Genomic DNA, 23,254 nt, shown 5'->3' on the forward strand with positions numbered 1-23,254 from the left:
TACGATTTCCTTTTATGTATGAGCACTTATGCTATCAGTAAACTGGTCTGTAGTTATTTCCTAAAAATTGCGTATTGTTCTAAAGCGGAAAAGGGGTCCTGCATTCCGCATCGAGCAACAAACATATTTACGTGTTTCCACTCTAAAACTCTGCAAATAACACCGCCATTTTGCGAGCGCAGCAATGAACTCATTATGTGTGTCGACTGCAGGGAGAACCAGCAACATTGAGTGCAGCCAGTAACGATAGGTTCCATAGAATTTTTCTTTTGTCAGGATCTTGTTGCCGCTCGTCACGAGCTTAATTCACCACGAGCTTAATTTTACACGAACTACGCACTAAGGGAGACTTGAAAAATCACCATTGCAATAATTCTTTTATAAGAACATTTTCGCCGTCTTTTAATTCGCGATGCGTGAGCATATGCAATAATCTTGCAAGAACGTTAACTATCCGCTCTAGTTTTTCTGCATTAATTATGTCGTGAAGGCGTCTGATAGCTTTTTCAAGAGTGAGGCGCCTATGTTAGATAACGCCGAAAAACCTCGTACGCATTACGCAGGATTGGTTGGACAACTCATTACGCCCAACATTTTACTGGAGTGCGCTATATTATCTGATAAGTCAAATGCGAATCATCATGCATCTCGAGCAGAGTACTGTGAATAAATTGGTGCCAAATGGGATTTTAGCACGATCATCTCTCCATTAGCATAATCTAGTGGCCGCTTTCCACTGGAGACATTACTACCCTACGCTTGGTTGCTGTCTATCCGCCTGTGTTGGTGTAATTTGTAGTATGAGTGACAGGTGACCGCATGAGTCTTATGATATGCCTGCCTGTGATGCAGTTATCATGATGGCGCCATGGTGGTCGCTTCATAACTTTGTTATGAACGGGTGTTTCAGGAAATGTGTCCGAAAATTTTAGACAATAAGAGAAGGGTAAGCAATGAAATGTACAATAAGGAAATAAGTGAATATTTGCTCCCTGTCTCCATAGTTTCTATTTCGTTGGCGCCAGATATCTTAAGGTAACTAGCGCATAAAGTATAGCATTTATTTAAGAAAAATAAAATCAGTGACCATTAACTTATAGAAAGCGTGGGTTCGGTCAAATAGTAATATTGGAGTCCTTCGAACGAAGGCTTTATTTCCGCTTTCAGATTTACAAATTTCTGCATCGGGTAATTCTTCAAAATTGATAAACTTCCACCTGAGTTCCCAGTGAAACCGAATATGAAACACTGGTGAGCGCTCCAATCAGACAATCATAATCACGTCACGATATCCAAACACGAGTTCGCAGCGCTTAGTTCTTTTAGGTTTGTTTCCTTCTCTCTCTCTCTCTCTCTTGATTACGCGCTCTTCTTGTGCTGTAATGGCACTTCCGGCGCAGGCATCCACGAAGCGTAGTGGATCGATTTTAAACATAACGGCGTTCTCATCCCTGATGTAATGGTAGTGTGCGTCCTTCGCTCTCTCTCGTATTTCACTTGCGGTTTCGCCGATGAAATCAGGCTGATTTTTTTTTTACTATGCAAAATTTACCAGCGCCAGGTTTTGTAGATTTCGAATCCGGAATGTGCTCTTAGCGGGGAAGGGGTACAATTGCTCCATCTCACCCGGCGGATTGTCTCCCCGAAATATAATACGAGATAAATTATTTGCTTGATTTACTATCGTAATGGATGTACACAGTAAACCAGTATACACTCATAAGGGGGTCTTGGCGTGTCTCTATTTAACACCCTTACACCATAGGAGAACGGCGTTTTCACTTATCAAAGCACCCATATCATGGGGTGTCCACGGACGTAACAGCCTGATCATGGGGTGTTTTCAATGGCCTAAACACCTTTATCACTGAAAAAAACGTGCTAAATAAGGTTCACCAGTCAGGGAACATGCAATTACAGATGACATCGGCATAGCGGGTGCACGCACGCGCCAAGCCGTACAGACAACAGAGCGTACTGCAAAATACCCCGTGGACGGACAGCCTTGCACTGACCAATTTGTATATATAGCCATTGTATCTTAAGCCGTCGTTTAGTGGCGGCGAAGGATATTCCCACAGGCGTTTCTACCAGGGGCCAAAGCGCGCGCCAGCCCCCCTCACCCCCACTGAGGAAAGTTAGGTGGGCTGAGCCTCCCCATTTTCGACAGTGGTCATTGTCGGCTGCACACTGGAAAACGAATAATTGTGGCGAAGTTTATCTGCCACAGGGAAATCAGGTTATTCTATAATAAAATTTGTCGAACGGTTCTGCTTTCAAAATTGTCCTCCGTGCATCATGCCCACACACTGCAGGCTCTCTGCGGGGCAGGTCGCCTATTCGACGCTTTCGCGCCTTGCGCTCCAGTATTCCAATGGAGGCTACCGCCGAGGAGGGGCTCTATAACGCTAGAGCGCTCTGCACATGCATTTAATCTGCTCTGCCTGGCCTGAAATTTACATCATGGACGACGCAAATACGGGCGGGAACAAGTAAATGCTTCATGGACCGATGAAAAGTTCTTCCTTTTTCAGGAAAGTAATTTCTTTCATCGAAAGGGAATAGCACCACCGCTACTAGCTCTATATCGACGCTGCTCTGAGTCGATGAGAGTGGGGAAGCTTTAATTGTTTCAGTCGGGCTGAACCGCTAGAGGTAAAAAACGTTCCCCCTAAGTCTGCGATTAACCTGCTTCGTCTTGCTTATCATATGTTGGCTTGCAGCGATCATGGCGGCTTGGAACAAGCAGACGAATAATGCAGTGGAATAGAGCACATTCGGAAGCCCCCCTTTCAAGCTTGCCCCGGAACTTCTACCAGGCAAGGGAGGTCGTCAAGGTCCATGGATTTCTGGACTAAGGAGACTGGACTAAGGAGACTGAACATCTGGCGTTCATTCGTTTTGCTTTTACAAAACATCTGGCGTCTTTTGTTGGTTTATTTTATAAATCAACGGCGTTTTGAACAAAATTTTTATTGTTTAATCACGCACAGGAGAAATCTCACCAGGCACTACCTTGGAGGTAAAGAATGGCTGCTAATGGGAATGAGAGACAGAAGAAGTCGGCTTTTAGCTAACGCTGCGAATTTTTTATTGTTCAACAACGCACAGGAAAAATCTCCCACCGGCACCACCTTGCAGGTCAAAGCGTAAGACTGGTTACATACTATGCTACGAGGGACGAACGGGTGCCGCTATAAGGAGCTTCGCCCCTAAAAATCCGAAGCACCCGACCGGGCATTCGAACCACTGACCCCTCGCTCCCCAGCCCGCTGCTTCAGACAATTCAACCATACATAAAGGCCAGCTATTAATATACACCATTTACCGCTGTTGTCAAAATGACGTTGTTGTCAATGAATATGTTGTCAAAATGACGTCCTGTTGACGCCACAAATTTTGGTGATATGCATTCCCGTGATGACGTAATATAGTGACGTAATCACGTCATGATTACTTTTTGCACGAGTCGTGTTGACGCCGACGCTGCGGGACGCCGACTGTCAATTTTCGCGTTTTGATAAGGTATCTGGGACTTTCGCCTCAATAAAAGCACAGTCGAGCGAGATGTCCTCTGAGAGCGAGGTCGACGAGTCCTTCCTTACCGCGGCTTTGCTTCCTAGTGCAAGACCCCCCCCCCCCCCGACAACGTCCACTTTCCCTCTGTTTTGTTAGAGGACGTAGACCGAGAAACGTAGCGCCATCTATGGCACGATTCAAAAAAAAAAGAAAAGAAAAGAAAACAAAACAAAATTACATGACACGCAGAAAGGTGCGCCGATTTACTTGTGGCGGAAAGTGTCTCCACGTTCGTGATTTTCTCTCCGAAATTGCACATCGCGAAGCATTCAGTGGCCGTGACAGGGGTAACGTTGGCGATACTTCGGGCGTCCTTCGCAACCTATAATAATCACAGCGATCACGCGAGGAGCGATTGTTTACGGCACCGGAGAAATAATACCCACTGTTCCCTGCCATAACCGTGCAACCTTTACTGAAGCCAGCACGGATGTCTTGTAATTGCATCCTGCTAGAGGGCGATGTCCCTCTTACGTGTTGATTGTTGCATCTTGCAAGACATTATTAGAGCCAGATTCGTTACGGCAGTAATCGACATTTCAAGAAAAACATATACATCTGATTTCGTGCGTAAGGAAGGGTGGTAAACAGCTAGGGAGATAGTTTAAGCTCTTGACGGTCATAGAGCGGATGACACGTGTTTCATCCGCTCTATGAATCGGGGGAGGGAGCTCAAGTTTCATCACAGCCCACTCCCAACACCCCATTGGTCGAGCCCTCTTCATAATGGCGTAATAGTAGCGCAAAGAAAAAGACGAAGACAAGAAAATGAACACCACAAGCGCTTTTTGCTCACAACTGAAAACTTTATTGCTTGAACAGAAAATGTATATCTAAACTTGCCGCTCGACTAATTCTCGCGCATGCGCATCGTGGGCAAGGCAAAAGGCAAAAAGCAGAACAAAACACAGCTCCTTCAACCTCTCCTCCCCCTCCCGCGCATGCGCGGGAATTAGTCGAGCATGAAGTTTAGATATATTTTCTGTTCAAGCATTGAAGTTTCAGTTCTGAGTAAGCGCTTGTGGTGTTCACTTTCTTGTCTCTGTCTTTTTTTGCGATGCTATTACACCATTATGTTATTACACCATTACACCATTAGCTCGCCTTTCCGTTTTGCTTCACTTCAAGAAAAATCTCCTCATTTTGTGATGAGCTGTCAGGTATGACACGGACCGAAAAAACGAGAGACAACACGAAACGAGAGACAAAGAAGCACCGCCATTGATGCAACTACGAAAATGAAGCGATGACGTGCTTCTCCCAACGGCCTGCCACTGGTCCTCCGCTTTCCGCGGGTAAAGGTGGGAAGTTAACGGTTCTTTGAATGCGGCATCAGCGGTCTGCGGCCGCCATTATCGTCAAAAAGCATGCTTAGTCACAAACCTGCGCACTGGAAATAGCGCGAAAGGTCCAACTCAGTAAACAAATGGGGCGCGCAATCGACACCCCACTTTGCAGGCAGTGTACAGTTTACAAAGGATACTGCCTTGCTGACAATGTGCCGGTGCCATCGCCGAGAACCGGCTGTAAACTTGGATGCGGCCAGCGTTTGAGGCGGCACCTTGAGTCGCTGTGTCTTTTCGAACAGCGACTCCGTTGAAGGTGATTCGATGGCGTTAACCTTGGCTTAGCTTGAAGGTCAAAGGCATGCACGAAGGCGTTTTCTGCGTCTGTGCCAGATTTGCGCGATAGTCGACGCACACATTGGAGTACATGGTACAGGTGCGTAACTTAGAGCAAGTTTCATGGCACTGACAACTAAAAAGGACAAAAAAAAGTTGAGAAGTCAAAAGGTCGGATGGGCTTAGGCGTTCGTGCGCTTGTTCTTGCCGTGGAGGCATTAGGGCCTACACGTGCCTCTACTCCACCAATAGGAACACGCTGACTTCGTCACCTGACCTCGCAGGATGACGCCGGCGGAAGGATAAAAGAATGTCACTAGTCTCATTCAGGTGGCTTAGAGGCAGCAGTAGCAGCTTGAGAAACGGAGCTCAGTCGACGTTTATTGTTTTGTACGGTGGTGTTACGATTACATTATCTTGTATCTTACGATACACGATACATTATTTAATGTGTCGGAAATACAGACCGCGATACACGTTTTGCGAGATGTATCGCGATACATATACAAGAAACACAGGGAGTATATAGGTAAGATCAGGGCTGGGCAAAGATACTTTGAAATTGTATCGCGATACGATACAAGATACTGAGGCAAAAAGTATTGGAGATACAGATACAAGATACTGCCGCAATAATTGTATCCGATACGATACTTGGCAATTGTATCTTAAGATACTTCGATACATTCTCAAATTTGTTAATATACATCCATATAATGTAGCAGCAAATGCCGATACACGAGAATGTATGCTTGAAAATTTCCTAACCGGGCTGACCTATTTTGTTTCACTTGAATGAAATGTCTGTTAGTATCTTAAAAGTTTCGCGCTTCTTGCTCAAAGTACATTAGTTTCCTTCCAAAACAACTTATTGGGGCTTGTTTTAGCTTCTTCACAGGGCAACTCTTTATACACTTCGCTGACAGCGGTTCTTGCTTGTCATTTTTGCAATTGATGGGAGTCGCTGCTTAGCTTGCCGAACAGCTAGCGGGTTGCCATATAATCACAATACCGTCAATAAGAAACCTTCGCACGGCGGCGTTAATACCGGCCGGTGTGGATTTTACCTTCTCCGTAAAAGACAGTTTGCACAATACCATATATCCGGACAGGAGTACAGCAGCAGCAACGCTGGTAGCGACTTTTTTGGGGGAGGGGGGGGGGGGGGAGGAGGAGGAGGGACGCATGGTGTATACGCGGTTTGAGAACGTTCGCTAGCGGCCCGGCCGGCACGTATGGCCGTCTCCGTCCCATTTGTTTTTATTTCCTAGATAAGTATGTTCGTGAGCAGGGCTGGGCAGTATCGCGATACAAGAGTACCGCGATAGTATTTCAGAGATACTTTTGAGTATCTGTATTTCTGTATCGAGATAAATTTGAAAAATGTATTTATATCTCAGTAGTGAAATACATTTACGATGTATCGCCTGTATCGCGATACTATGCAGGACACGGGTATCTCGTTACATTGTTTTTTTCGTGTCGGAAATGAGTTGAGGCGTGTTTCCAATGGGGGAATGGCGTTTTTTTTCTGTTTTTGTGCCAAGACAAGCAAAGGCGTGCCGCCGGTCGCCAACAGATAGGGCGATGGCTTCCCCTCAAGCACAGAATGGTCCATGTGGTAAAGCGCGCGACGCCGCAGACGACAGAATCGAGGGGGCAATGTTGTCGGCCTCTGCCGACGAAAGTCGCCGTCTCTCAAGGTCAGTGCAGCACGCCTAATTTTTTTCGGGTGGCAAGCCATTACTTCGCGACCCCCCGCGCGGATACCGCCTTCGAACAGGCTTTGCAATGCTTCGCGTGCGTTCAGTTCTCAAAGCGGCGGCACATCCAAAAGCAGTTCCCGTAGTCGCGGCGGAAGTGACTAGAAGATGGCTATCTTTGACGCGCTTTCAGCCACCTCTCCAATGTCAGGGTGCGTTCCTAACTGATTACGTGCGTGAAACGGTCTTTGTGGTAGCAGGCTCCCCCACCGCCGGAGCCGACTTCGCCTGTTGCGGCTTTCTGAAATGGGTGCCGGTAGCGTCGGTGGTGGTGACAGCTTCATTGAAGCCGACAGGATCAGACGGCTTAGGATTCCGAAGATGGGGACAGACTTCGGAATCTGAACAGTCAGAACAACCCAAGTGAGGGCGGAAGCGTTTCGGTATCTTGATGACCCGAGAAGAGATATCGCCAAGCTGCAGGGCAATCCGGCTATGAAGGCGATATTTATTCACTATAACAGGAATTTGTGCTCGCCTTCAGTGGTAGACAGACTTTTTTTCTCTCGTGAGTCTTGTGCTGAGGCTGAACCGACGCTGTTAGACGACAGCCTATTTGAGAAGCCTACACAGCAACCTTCTCAGCAAAGCAGATCTTCAAAATAAATGTGTGCTTTTTCTCAATTGACTGGTGTTCATTAGTGACTCGAGTGGTTTGCTTAAAGTGTGCTATGTCTAGCATAGCTTAGTTTGTTCGCCAAGTATGTCGATTTCGGTGTCCAATCCTTGTTACTGTTGCTGTGAAATAGTGTATTTTTATTGCAATTGATACTTGTAGTTATGTCATTATCACTCATTATGTACTTTGTCCACCCCCCTCCCCTGCAATGTCTTAATGGCGCTGAAGGTACTGTAATAAGTAAATAAATGAACTGAACGTTTTGATGCGCTGTAACTTTAATTACAACATTATGCTGCACTAATAAGTGTCTTTGCGTCGTATGAGCATCCTTCAAAAAAAGGTATTCCAGTATCTGTATCGCTGTAACTGTATTCCGGAATACTTTTTTCTTCTTATTGCAAAGGTATCTCTGAAATATCCCGTTACGTTAAAGGCAAATGTATCTCAGTATCTGTATTTTAGGCTTCCAGTTCATGTATTTCGATATCTGTATTCCGGAATACTTTTCTGAGTATCTCTGCCCAGCCCTGTTCGTGAGCTACACAGACATATGACTGGTCTCAAGCATTTCTTTCGTGAGGAACATGTGGTCACCATGTGCTGAGACATAATCGTGGAACAAAGACAATATTTCTATCCGCGTCCAGATTTCACTCGTTGTGTACATCGGTGTCGATGTTTCTCGAATCTTTACTCCAAATCCCCTTCAGAAATGACCCATATAAGAGATATTGGAAAGGCTTTCTTTCAAATGGCAACGTCATTTTGTTCAAGCTCTCTCCGACCCCACCATTATCACTGTCCCGGCCCTTGGAGCTAAATTTCGCGACTGCAGCCCGCCGACTATAAGCTGAGTTTGAGACCCCTAGTGTATACGCAGATGACGTAAAACTGCAATGAATTTCCATGTTCTACTTAGCTGCTGGCGTAAGGGATTCTTTGTTGATATACTCACTAACGCAGAATATTTTAGCAATTTTTCTTCAACGAGAGAACATATGCAACACAGAAATGTCTCACACGTATTGTATAGTTGGACAAAGCGTCGCAGGACACCGCCGCTATTCGCGCTATTGCCGCTTATAGCTTCCATTACAAGCGATTAGTAATACGAAGATTATTTAAGCAGGCCTAAGACAAGAAAACAAATATAAGTAAAATAGAGAGGTGGTTGTGTCTCTTAACATTCACATTGAATGAGTACAGAGACACAATACAGACGGCGCTCTTATTAGCTATCAGCATGAAGTATCGTCAACTTACCTGTTGAGACAATAGAAAATTCAGTGCCAATGGAGAATTGCCTGAAACGACTCGTTGGGACGCTCATGAGTAAAACGGAGCATTCAGTAAAACAACGTTTCTCGAATCCCCTTCCTAACAACTTTAAGATGGCTCTTAATGATTTCCGTTATTATAATGAAAACTCAATTTCGCTATTTTCTTAAGCCGTAAGCAGAATATTTTGTACTGTATACTCAAGGCACGCCCACATAATAATATATTTGTTTTCAAGATCGCCTTGGCAACGTGCAAATCTGTAAACAGTAGTACAAATAAAGCAGACAGTTAGAAGAATAAAGCAGCAATCGTATTTTGGGAGCGCGTTACAAAAGACATACTGCAGTGAGCAGACCGGAAAAACAGTGCAGCGACCTAGGTAATGTATGTGATGCAAAATGACAGCTGAGAAAGCACTTGTGCTAATAATCAAATTATGATTTCATAAATTCTTTGAATAAATGTAGATGAAAGTTAAAAATACGGTACGCCAAGATATTTTCACTTAGGTAAACGCTTGCTCTATTAGATCTAGGATCAGTACCCGTGGTGCTAAAGTTGTTAGAATCTTATTTGCATATAAGTTATTCAATGCATGCAAGTCAAATTTACATCCACGAGATCCTTCAAATCGCTGATATGTAAAATCGACGCGACGCAAAGCAACCCCATTCTTGCACGCATCACATTTCTTTACGGAGCAAGACGCAAGAGAATCTTCAATAGAGAGTTTTAGTGCCGGGGCCCCCAAGCGGCCCGCCTACGCACGCTCTTGCGTTCCTTTGTACTCCCAGCCGCATCCACGGAGAATAGAAAGGAACGCAAGGGCTTACGTACCCAAGCCGCTTTGGGGCGGCGGCACTAAACCTCCCTAATAACGACACCATAACAACATCAGAATTTGCGCGATAGACGCCGCACGCACCGGAGTACGCGGTGCAAGACAGTGGTTAAGAGGAAGTGTCGCGGTATTGGCGCAACTAAAAAGAAAAGAAATCGAGAGAACAAAAGGTACGTGGGCTGGGCATAGACGTCCGCGTGCTGGTCTTCCTGATCTTCGACCCTCACTGGATGACTCTGGCGTAAAAAAACGCCAGGCCTGCGCGGAAAGCGCAGCACAGTCACAGCGAAAGCTGGAAGAGCGGCATTTCTAGAGCCCGTTATAAACTCTCCTGTGGCTACTAATACATGTACATACATTAGCAACGTACCCACTACGCCACAAAGCGTATTTTTTGGGAAGTTGGAAAGCATCCAGCACGACATTATTCGTTGTTCTGCGGAGAAGCGAGGTACCATATGCAAGTGATTATGTGCAGTTTGTTGATGCGGCGGTTGATGACGACGAATAATTATGGTTGCGCCCTTTGTAATGGGTTGGAAGCTTTAAATGACCCACTAGTTACGTAATGCATATTGTGTGACGCCCGGTCGTTATTTAACTGTCCCACCAGGCTTTATAACATACGTTAACCGGAGAAACGTAGAGCGAGAGAGAGAGAGAATTGACTTTATTGAGACCCTGAGGAAATGAATCATGGGAGCCTTATGGGCTTCCTTGGCAACCAACAGAAGTGCACTTGCGAGGAACCCACTACGCTATAAATCATTGTAATTATTGAGAAGTAGGGCAGTAGGCACTGTGCCATTTTTCGTCATTCTACAGACAGCCGTGGTACCTGCTAAACGCATGTAAGGCATTATGCGCACTTTGTTGATGCTTTGCGTGATGACGATGAAGAATTGTGGCAGAGCTCTTTGTAATGGGTTGGAAGCATTTAACAACCTACTCGTTGCGCAATTCACATTGTGTGACGCCTGGTTACAGAATTCGCGTTGTGCGACGCTTGGTGCTTATTCTACTCTTTTACCACGCTATATTGCATATGCTAATGTGGTTCCTTCCCGACATGAAGCCTGTATAGGACCTTTTTGCAAAGCAGTTTCAAGCACCGGCATGGCTCAGAGGTTGAACACTGGGCTCCCACGCAGAGGGCCCAGGTTCGAACCTCGTTCCATCCTGGAATTTTTTTCTTATTTAGTTTTCTTTCTTCTTTCGAGCGATACTGGTTACGGACACCGGCGGCGGCGGCGGCGGCGGCAGCGGCGGCGGCGGCGGCGGACAACTACGGCACCAAAAACGGCCGGTGAAATGATCTCATAACAGCTTTCGCTGTAAAACAAAATAACGTCACTTCCCTTAGACTTATTCAGATGGCTTAGTGGCACCAGTACCAGCGTAAGAATCGGAGCTTGGCCAGCGATTATTGTTTCGCGTGGTTGTGTTGCGATAGAAGTATCTTGTATCTTAAGATACCCGATACATTATCGAATGTATCGGAAATACAGATACAGATACTCGTCTTTCGAGACGTATCGCGATACAGATACAAGATACCCGTAGAGTATCTAAGATAGTATCTAACATACATGTATCTTCGATACTGCCCAGGATCTGTTCGAACAAATAGGATTTTACAACAAGTGTGAGTTTTTCAACGTTTGCGAAAATTTACATTAAAAAATGGCAAAGCTTGCACTAAGCACCAAGCTGCGCAAGCATTAAAGGGACTGTCTACCGTCCTTCATCGCTTTTCTGTTTTGTACCGCAATAGAAACCCCACTGCCTGAAGTGTCCAACCTTGCAGCGGTTTCGCTGGAAAGTGAGTAGAAAGTGTTAAAACAGAATTTTTCAATCTGTGCTCGGTCTTCTTCCACTGGCGTGAAACATGCCCACGACACTGTTTGGTGGATGCGATGATGATTGTACTGCCGGTAAAAATGAAAACCGAAAGCACATGTGATTTCTATAGGATTACTTTATTTTCGCTGAACACTAATGTAATGAATGTAACAGTCGTTTTCAGCTCACTAGCGGTTAAATGAAGCCTTTATACTATTACAGAACACTTGTATTGCTGTAAGCGCAGTCTATGCGTTTATTTTGCAGTACTGCCGCAATCCAAGCCAAGTTGATTCATCAGAAAGAGACGATGTATGCGTGCCTTCACAGCGCAGCACATGTGAGACATCCTAACAACAATGCAGCGGCACGGTACGACCAGCGCGGATGGCCGCCTGGCAAAGCGCATGAGTTGAAGCAGACGAAATCGAAGGCGGCGCCGCAAGCAGCGCCACCTTGGGCCTTTCTGGATGCGTGAAAAAAAAGCAAGAAATTATTTTAGGACGCAACTGAAAGCTTCCTCAAGTGCGTAAAATATAATTTGAAGCTATCTATGTTTGTTTTTAAGTAAAATGAGTCTACCGGCGAGAATTTCTTGTCCTACCAGTAGATTGACCACATCGCTGTTGAGTGACGCTAGCGGTTATTCTTTCACGATTTTCAGCAACAAATGTAAAATATAATTCCTTTCTTATGTGACAAAAACATGCTAGTTGCCGCCGATGTGGCGAACGGTCTCCTCACTTTCACCACAATCAGACATTTTTTTTTTTGAGCGGTAGACAGTCCCTTTAAAACCGCGATACCGGACGATTCCGAAGACTAATCTGATTGCTTCTAATTTGTTTTTAGGCCTTAGCTAGTGATGAGGGTTGTTTCCAGGTAGCTTCAAGGTCGTTTTCAGGCTTGAGCTATGTGATGCTAGGTTGTTTCTATGATGACTCTCAGCGCAGGGAAGTTCCAGTTAAACCGCACGCAGTCACAGACAGGACACGGATGTCCAACATGTCCAACCAGAGACAACCTCGCGCTGAAACCAAGCGCTCGTACCTCTCATATACCTACGTTCATGTCGTCGTTGGCGTAGGCTTTCCATCGCTGCGGTGCCTTCTCGCAGCCGCCGTTGCCTTTCCCGATTCCTAGTGTTGGGCTAACTGTTGCCGCCTTCGTTATTATGGACTAGTGGTCAGCAGTGGGATTCACTCAATTTCTGTGGAACACCCGTTTATGATGATGATAGTTCCTCGCAGCCGCCGTTGCCTTTCCCGATTCCTAGTGTGGGGCTAACTGCTGCCGCCTTCCTTTTTATGGACAAGTGGTAAGTAGTGGGATTTACCCAATTTCTGTGGCACACCCGTTTATGATGATGATAGTTTCTCACAGCCGCCGTTGCCTTTCCCGATTCCTAGTGTTGGGCTAACTATTGCCGCCTTCCTTTTTATGGACTAGTGGTCAGTAGTGGGATTTACCCCTTTCTGTGGCACACCAGAGTGGCGTTGAGTGAAATTTGCTTACAATCCACCTCTATCTGAGAGAGTGGAATGCGCGTATACTCTTCTGGCATGACAGAGTAAAACGCAGTTTTACTCCTGCTCCTCATATACAGTAGAACCCCGCTGATACGTTTTTGAAGGGACCGTAGGAAATAAACGTAAGAGACGGGAAACGTAACAGCCGAAAAACAGGAAAAACGGCAAAATATTTAGTGGTACAGAATTTTATTTCAATTCTTACGAGCAGCACGAAAATTGGCGCGCTCAGCCGCGATCTAGTCGATGGATAGAAACGCGGTGCTTAGGACGGCCTTATCCACAGAAATGTAATCAACGTATGTGATTTTTTTAACACCAACAGCTGTAGGCATGAAAGAACTAAGCACACGCAATCACGACCGGCGCGGCGAGTCCGACCGCGAACCGCACGCACGACCATGCGAGCTCCAACCAGCTCGAACTCCTCCCGTTCTCCGACAAATAACGATGATGATGAGTCTACGCCAACGCGATGGCAGAAGTGAATGCCAATCTCGAAGGCCTTGCTTTCGCAAGCAATTACGTCATACACGCCATGTTTGTGCAATGCAAATCTCAGAGGCTATGCTTTTGTCAATAGTAAATGCCAATCTCGAAGGCCTTGCTTTCGCGAGCAGTTACGTCATAGACGCCATCTTTGCAATTTGAATCTCGAAGGCCATGCTTTTGTTTGCATCAATTGAAAGATTCTGTTGCTTGCGCCTCTCAAGCGGCTAATATTACGGTCAAACGAGGCCAAGCTGCGTGAAAATGCGCCATGGCCGCTCTCTTTGGTAGTCACTCGGTCGGCTCCGGGCGCACTTCGCGACGTATCATACGGGAACGGTCCGACAGTTACGACGTAACAGCGGGGTTCCCAATACATTGTATCCTATGGGAGCTATGCCGGGACCGGCGGAAAATGACGTAACAGCCGGGAAAACGTAACAGCCGGGGACGTAACAGCGGGGTTCTACTGTATAGCATATATCGATGTGCCGGCATACCGCGAGCGATGACGACTCATTATTAAGCACAAGCATATACAGTAGAGAGCACTGCATTCGTAGCGGGGCTGGAGACGATTAATAAAAAAAAGCAGCGTTTCCAGCGCCTGGCAGGGCTTTTGAGTGTACTGGAATGCAATGGATTCCAGCGCCTCCCAGTGCTTTTCAGTGTACTGGAAGGCACTGAAATAAAGCCTAATATCCGCGTTTTTAGCTTTAAATGTGTGCAGGTAAATAAGCGAATATCACCTCATAGAGTCGGTCGACGATCGAAACTACACTCGAATGGTTTTCAAATTCTTCGTATTTCAATATTCACGTTTTTCGCTGCGAACGTCGCGCACGGGTTACACTGCCCTAAGTTAAATGGGCACGACGGCTAGAGTGCGCTTTTACGGCTGTAGTGGCGGAACGTGAAGAATAATGAGCGAAAATATGTCCAAGGGCGTGACAAAAGCTCAAGCGTTCAATGTGCAGTTCAGATGTACAGCGTTTTCTACACATAAATGACTAACCGCTTAGCCGGTCAATGCGACTGCCGCAGATATCCTCAGTTACGCTAATCTTTTTTTGCTGAGAAACGGGCCGGATTGACGTTCTGATACCGGGAAGCACAAAACAAACAAATGAACTATTTTGTGTTTGGTTGTCGCATGTACGGAGACACTTGCACCGGCGTTTCTAAAAAAAACGAAATGCGAGTTTTCCATAACACGCATGTTAGGCAGGCACGCCACGCCACACTCGGAGACGACGAGCTCGTATCATCGCGGTTGCATTTCATTAAAATGGATCTTCAGCTAAAAGACTTTTATCAACAATTAGAGCTTTAACCGGACTGGTATCCGCTCTTCATGAAATGTATAGCTTTAGTACCCTTTTAGGACTTCTTTGTAACGCTTGTACGCTGGTAGAGGCTGCCTTGAGTATTTTGTTCCCTATGTATGCTAATTACACACATTTGTAATAAATACCATTAAAAAAAAGTGTGGCGTGGCGTTGTGTAAGCGCGTCCGACTCACGATCTGAGGGTCGCTGGTTAGAACCTCGCTTGTTTTTTTTTTCCAACGTCTTTTTTTGTGTCGCAGTGCTCGTTATTATGTCATCATTACGATCTACGCATGAATAAACTCTCAAACGCAATTTTAAGGCCCAATTTTGGCCCGAGTTCTGCCATTTCTTTCTTGAGATGTACTGCTACTCATTTCCGATGGGCCCAGCTACTCTGCTTCGGCAAGAGTTATGTTACTCTGTTGAGGTGGAGTACTATAACCCTTTCTGGGGGCATTACTATACTCTCTCTGAAGAAGAGGTGATTTACTCTGGAAAAGAGAGTTAAATATGGGACAAGAATATACTCTCCCAAAGAGGGTGCTCAGCACTCTCTTAGTTCTTAGAGTGAAGACACAATGGCGCAGCGCTTCTCTTCGCGTTTCACGACGGTTTGAACGAATACATATTGAGTATCAGTGTTTATTATGTTCTTGTTGATGCCATCTTTGCGCGGGATTCACCGTATGTGGTGTCCACGTATATGTTAAGAACTTCAGCTACTGCAAGTGTTAAATCATGCTCATCGGCGGTAGTCCTCGGTACCGAGATGTGCCACTAGGCGTCAACGTGGGTGCCTCCACATCAAGCGGTGCGATATCTGCCAAAGAACAGAAAGCATTGTACAACCTCTCATACATCAATGCACTATAAACAATTAACTACTTCTGTGCCGACACATTTCACTTTCGTGTTATATCGATTCCTATGACGGAGGGATCAGCCATATTTTTTTTAAATTTACCACAGCGTCGAATGGTGCCAGCACACCAGCTTCACATCGTTCAAAGGTCTTATGGCTATAGTTCTTGCCCCCATGTAGTAAAAAATGCGATCAATGAGTTTTTTCTCCAAGTTTAACTTCTTGCGCCGTTCAATGCACTCTTTATTTCATTGTGTGCGTGTGCTATGACGCAGTGATTTTCAGAAAACAACACCTTCAACTGATATCGCAAGTACAGGGTCGACCACATCTAAGCTGAACACCTCATTAGTATTCAAACCGGTAAAACTAGAACGTTTCTTATACTTCACGAGTGCAATGCCCGTTATGTGTCGGCAATGTGTCGACAAACATAGTAATGATTTTCCGAATTATGTATGGAACAACAGCTTCAATGAGCTCTTGAATACTAATGAGGTGTTCAGCTTAAATGTGGACGACTCTGTACATCTAACCTAAGGAGCTTCTGCAGACGTTGCTTCAACGAAAAAGAAACGCGTCTAATAAAAGCACTTGCAAGACTGCAGCAATAAATAAGTTTTTTTCTGCTTGCTGAATATCCGACGAACATTAGGCAGAGTGGATGCTAGATGAATGCCACCGCGAAGATACGCAACCGCTTACCCATCGCAGGATCCCATAAGTAGCAGACAAACGTTGGCGCGGTCTGCCCATACGATTCCGTACGCATGCACCGCATTTACAAATCGTGGCCGGCGGCGGCCACGATTGGAATCTGGCCGCCGTCTCAAAATCAATTTTAAATATCGCGGCCGCCACTATTCAAATATACAAATCGTGGCCCCTCTAACAGTGGGTCGTACTGTACATAGAGAACGTGTTCCTTATAGCAGCTTTGCTACGTTTTTATTTATTTTGGAAAACTTTCTTGGTACTTGACTGCTCCAATTGATCTTATGTATGTTTACTACTAATCCCCCTTCCCACCGCCCTTCTGTAATGCCTTCGGGCCTTTGAAGTACATCAGTAAATAAATAAACTATTTTCTATTCTCTTCTTTCTCACAATTTTCTAACGCATTTCTTGAAACACACGATTAAAGAAGCGGAATTAAATGGTCACCAGGGCATAAACATCAAACCTTGTCATGCTTATGATGACGTGCGTGATAAGCATATGATGCGAATCATGTGGTGGCATATTATTCATGTCAAACAGAAGAAGAACTACGCCGGCTAGATTCCAACGTCATGTAATCTTACAAGCGCTGTAAAACTCCTACAAGAATGCGCTATAGGAGTTATGATTCTCATAAAATTTGGTTCGGCTGTAGTTTATGCGTACCCTTCGAGTGATGCATCACAATTCGTATTTGACGCATAATCTTATTCAGCAATACAGTAAATATATTGCAACAACATAGAAAGTTGGGCTAGTGGGTACAAATACATCTTTGAAGCAGCGGTAGAAGGGGTAGACTAAGAGGTTACGAACACACAGGGCGAGTGCTGACTCGCAAATGAAAAATTTATTTGAAAAGGACACCCACCAAAACAAGAAGAAGAAAGAAAGGCAAGGAAAATGTGCGGAAAGCAAAATTCGTATTCTAGTCTGTAATATAAGCATTACTTCACAGAACACCTGCTAAGGCCTGCGCGGAAAGCGCAGCACAGTCACAGCGAAAGCTGGAAGAGCGGCATTTCTAGAGCCCGTTATAAACTCTTTTGTGGCTACTAATAAAAGTACATTAGCAACATACCCACTACGTCACAAATCATAATTTTTCCGACTTTGGGAAGCACTCACCACGAAATTATTCGTTATTCTGCGAGAAGCGAGGTACCATCTGTAAGGCATCATGTGCATTTTGTTGATGCGACGGTTGATGACGATGAAGAAATATGGCTGAGCCCTTTGTAATAGGTTGGAAGCTTTAAACGACCCGCTAGTTACGTAATTCATATTGTTTGACGCCCGGTCTTCATTTAACTTTCCCACCATGCGTTATAACATACGTTATCCGAAGAAACGGAGAGCGACAAAGAGAGAGAGAGAGGGAGTTACCTTTATTGTGAGCCTGTGGAAATGGATCATGAGAGCTTTACGGGCTTCCTTGGCAACCAATAGAAGTGCACTTGCGAGGAGCACACTAGGCTATGAATCATCATAATTTTTGTGATATAGGCAAGCTGCCACTGTGCAATTTTTCGTCATTCTGCGGAGAACCGTGGTGCTCGCTAAACACTTGTAAGGCATTATGTGTACTTTGTTGATGCTGCGGCTGATGACGATGAAGAATTATCGCAGACACCTTTGTAATGGGTTGGAAGCATTCAACAACCCACTCGTTGCGTAATTCGCATTTTGTGACACCCGGCTACAGAATTCGCCTTTGTGTGACGCTTGGTTGTTATTTTGCTCTTCTACCACTCAACATTACATATGTTAATGTGGTTCCTTCCCGACATGAAACCTGTATAAGGTCTTTTTAAAACGGAGTTTCAAGCACCGCAATGGCCCTTAGGTAGAACACTGTGCTCCCACGCAGAGGGCCCAGGTCCGAACCTCGTTCCATGCTGAAAATCTTTCTTATTTCTTTTTTTTTTTACTTCGTGCGATAGCGGTTACGGACACAGGCGGCGGCGGCGGAGAACTACGGCGCCAAAACGGCCAGGGTGGCGATGCGGGCTTGTTGGTTGGTCATACTTGAATGAGTTGAGCGCATACGAGGACACGGACAGAAGGAAGAGACGTACACACACTGGCGCCAGTGTGTGTACGTCTCTTCCTTCTGTCCGTGTCCTCGTATGCGCTCAACTCATTCAAGTATGGCCAAAACGGCCGTTGAAATGATCTCATAACAGCTTTCGCTGTAAAAAGAAACTCTTTTTCCGTCAGTGACAACGATGCCTGACGGACGCATGCATGGCTCATTCTTTTGATATAGAACACATGTATACGCATTTGCCTTGTCTTTCTTTATTATTCTTGGTTTCTTGGCAGTCCTTTTCGAATAAATTTTTCAGTTCCGAGTCAGCACTCGCATTGTGTGTTTGTCCCTTATTAGCCTACGTCCTTAGCTCTGCTTCAAGGATACAGTAAATATAAGTGGCATAAAAGGTTGTCCAACCAGTCCTCTATTACACGCACTGCGATTCCTCTGCCATTTATATAACATAGGTACATTACAAATCAATGCGCTTAGAGCCTTCACGATATATCTTGAGTGTGGATAACGAAAGCACATAATTAACGTGTTTTTAAAATTATTATGTATTCACTGAGGCGATGACAAACAAGAAAAGTGTTGTCAAAGAGAAGGAATGTGATATAAATTCTTCAAATCTCTCGTTGTGCGTATTCCGCTTAAAATATGGCTCGCCAACAAACTCCGTCATTACCCTGACAGTGCAAAATTCTGTAGGTGTTATTCCTCCTGGCTATACCAAATGCTGCATTTGCCACACAGTATGAATTTATTGCTATGTTCACTAAAATGGTGGTGTTATTTTCGTAGATTTTAGAATAAAAAACGCGTAGCGTCGCGTTTTGTTCGACACAGAAAGCAGAAAACCTTCCCACTATCGAAACACACGCAGTTTTCAGGAAATAACCGCACATTCCTACTGATAAAAGAAGGGCATATCCATGAAAGGAAATCGTAAACACATCGTTGAACTTATATTAAATGCCCATTGGAATTTATTACTGCTACTTTTACGACATACATTCCATCCGACTGCCAGCATCGAAAAACAACGCTCTTATCCGACTGCCACAGCAATATCCTGCATCAGCCCTATTCTCGTATTTCGCTAGCGTTGCGTTCAGATGTTTTGATGTGAGGGAGCACTGGCTAAAATGGTAACATAGGGTCGTTCGTGGCAATAGCAGTCGTCATACTTTCAAAGGAATGGGATCATTTCACTTCTCAATTGTTGCAGAGTGGAACTTATATTTCAGGATGATTAGTATCCCGATGTAGAAATCGAAATTTAGACAATAAATATCCGTTTGATTAACTTTGCTTTGAGGAGAATGGCGCCAAACAGAGGAATAAAAAGGGCGATGTCGGCGATACCTTATAAAGATCAATAAACTGAAAAATTCGGCAAGTCCTACGCAGATTCTTTGTTTCTTCCATATAGTTTCGTGATTACTTTAGCGTCGGAGATTACGTATATATCTCTTTCGCCTTTTCATTGATGGTCATTGCCTCTCAGCTGGTGAAACTTGTAAGAAATTGAAGCCATACGAACCTGAATATTGCACCTATTCGTTCTCATACAAAAATCCTGATAAATCACTAATGCACGTTTACAAGAAAAATGCCTGCACCTACGCCGCTTATTCTTCGAGTGCCTAGCTTGATGCCTTCCAAGTTCAAGATTACTTGACCTAGCGTCTGCTTTTGTGAAGGACAATCAATAAAGTAGCATGATATGAGAAGACCAGTCTATTTATTTAACAAGTTTCTTTCAGCGGAATCAGGTGAATTTTCCATTAAGAAAAGACAAAGAGCAGTGTACTCTGGGGCCTTGACAAGACGTCTCGCTGCGTTTGTTCTGGTTTTTGCCTTATTAACTTACGCTGAGTTTAAACTACCTTATCCTATATGCCATGTTGAATATAACCATCTATCGAACTTGCGAGCGCTTATATGGCTTCGACGTTTGTATCAGTGCCTTCGCTGTCTGGCTCATTTTCTCTTCAGAAGAGCTTCTCTTGCCTGACGCAGCAGAACACACCGTCAGTTACGTAAAATAGAAATTGGATTGCGTGTTGTAGATTTTCAGTAACAGGACAAAGGTAGAGAAGAGTGCAGCCTTACTCAGTGAATCACTGTATTATTATACACAATTTATTCGGAACTTTACAGCAATCGAAATTTTATATCTAATGATATATATAACAAACAATCAGGTAGCTTTAAGCATAGAAAAATACACACTGGGTGATTGGGCAGAGCGATATGCAATATGCTCATTTCTTATTCTCAATCACTATTCAAAGTTTCAAAAATTGTAAACAGAATTGTTAAAGAAAAAATAAAATATGCCCTGCAGGAATCATTTCTCTTTTCTATAACTGCGGCTGGTAAGGGTTAATGCTCCTGTTTCAGAAGATGCTGTGTCATAAACTGAATAATTCGTCCTTCTGCTTGTGTTGGTTTGCATATTGCGAGCTCTGCCTCCATCTTACGATAAAAGTAATGCTGTGGCATATGCTGACATGTACTTTGCCTTTGCAGGCATCATGGCTGTTGCTAATGCCGAAGAGGCTACATCACGAGGAAGCTCCATTCCGGCTACTAATGCCAATGAAGAAGCTAGAGTCAGGGGCGTAGCCACATTAGGGCACACCGGGCCCGTGCCCTCCCCCCCCCCCCCTAAGTTTTTTTTGCCATAGCATACAGAGCAGAAAATGGCACTCGACCACATCTGCCTGCTCGTCCCCACTACAGATCAAGGAGGTGCCCACCCCGAAAAAAATTTCTGCCTACGCCCCTGGCTAGTGTTGATGGCCCTCTCATGAATTCCGCGAATGGAGGAGGCTCTAGCTGCATGTCCCATGATGGGCCGCACCTAGGGAGCAACGAAATAATGAGGGGCTATCTGCTGAGCTCACTCTCTTCTGTATGGCGTGACAGATTGCTTCTGAAATGACGAATACAGAAGCACACGTTTCAATAAAATGTGCCTTATGGCTACATAGTGAATTGTGTCATTTATTTATAGTTGCCAGTTTTGAATGGATAACATAACGGACCCTTTTCCAAAGACATGGTATGCTCTTGCAACGTGCGGTTCAAGTGCCCGATGAAAGTGCACCGACTCCGTTATCGTCTGCTACTGCCATGTATTGAATGAGAGGCGTGACCAACACTTCTATCGTGAAGCGCTCTCTTGTTTTAGCTCGGCAATTGCTGCACAACCCTATTAGAAAAACTACCCAGGTAGATACTGAAAAAGATGCTGGATGTAGTGGAAATCATACTTGGTATGCTGGAAATCATCGTGCTTATAGAGGAAGACCGCTATCCCAAGTAATCCTATGGCAGCGTGTCGTGGGATCTATTGGTCATTCAAGTATATCCCAAAACGCAAACCTCAAGGATACATAATGTGAGTTTGCATGTTTAAAAATACACACCATCGTGTTTCTTTTGAATGGAAGCGAATTTTATTTTCCTAGAGTTATAAAAAAAATACACCACAGACATTCGACAGTTTATGTAAAGCAAATTCGGCAGATCCCCCGTACCGAGGGAAGCGATGTTATGCGAAGCATGCGCGGCATGGTGACTGTGCCGTAATTTTTTTTCGTTGAGCGAAACGTTACGGAATGACGCTAGAGAAATGTGGAAGTGGTACACGCGCACTCATATGTTGAAGAGTCGCATATGTATTGTATAACCAGTTGTTTACAGTTGCGGAAATATGTCAACAGCAACATGGGTGTTACCAACATCAGACGCAGTAAGATGACATGTAGTGCTTTATTCTTCAATAACGGAGAGCGCGAAACCGAACACCAGAAAGAAACACGGGCACAGGACAGGCGTTACTCGCAACCAGGGCTGGGCAAAGATACTTTGAGATTGTATCGCGATACGATACAAGATAATGAGGCAAGAAGTATTGGATATACAGATACAAGATACTGCCGCAATAATTGTATCCGATACGATACTTGGCAATTGTATCTTAAGATACTTAGATACATTCTCTAATTTGTTATATAGATCCATTTAATGTAGCAGCGAACGCCTATGCACGAAAATGTCTTCTTGAAAATTTGCTAACTGTGACCTATTTTGTTTCACTTTAATGAAATGTCTGTTAATATCTAAAAGCTTTGCCCTTCTTGCTCAAAGTACATTAGTTTCCTTCGAAAACAATTTATTCCGATTTGTTTTAGCTTCTTCACAGGACAACACTTTATACAGTTCGCTGACAACGGTTCTTGCTTGTAATTTTTGCAATTAATGGGAGTCGCTTCTCAGCTTGCCGACCAGCTAGCTGTTCGCCATATAATCGCAATAACTTCTATAAGAAGCCTTCGCACGATGGCGCAAATACCGGTGTAGACTTTTGCCTTGTCCGTAAAAGACAGTTTGAACAATACCGTATATCCGGACAGCTGTACAGCGGCAGCAACGCTGGTAGCGACATTTTGTTTCGGGGAGGGGGGGGGGGACGGGGACGCATGGTGTATACTAGGGGTTTGAGACCTTTCGCTAGCGGCTCCGCCCGCACACATGACCATCTTCGTCTCATTTGTTTTTATTTTCTAGATAAGCACGTTCGTGAGCTACACATACATTACTGGTCTCAAGATTTCTTTTCGTGAGGAACATGTGGTCACGATGGGCTCAAACATAACCGTGGAACAAAAACTCTATATTTCAATCCGCGTCCAGATTTCACTCGTTGTGCACATCGGTATCG

This window comes from Rhipicephalus sanguineus, chromosome 4 (genome assembly GCF_013339695.2).
Source record: "Rhipicephalus sanguineus isolate Rsan-2018 chromosome 4, BIME_Rsan_1.4, whole genome shotgun sequence".
In the NCBI taxonomy this organism is placed as follows: domain Eukaryota; kingdom Metazoa; phylum Arthropoda; class Arachnida; order Ixodida; family Ixodidae; genus Rhipicephalus; species Rhipicephalus sanguineus.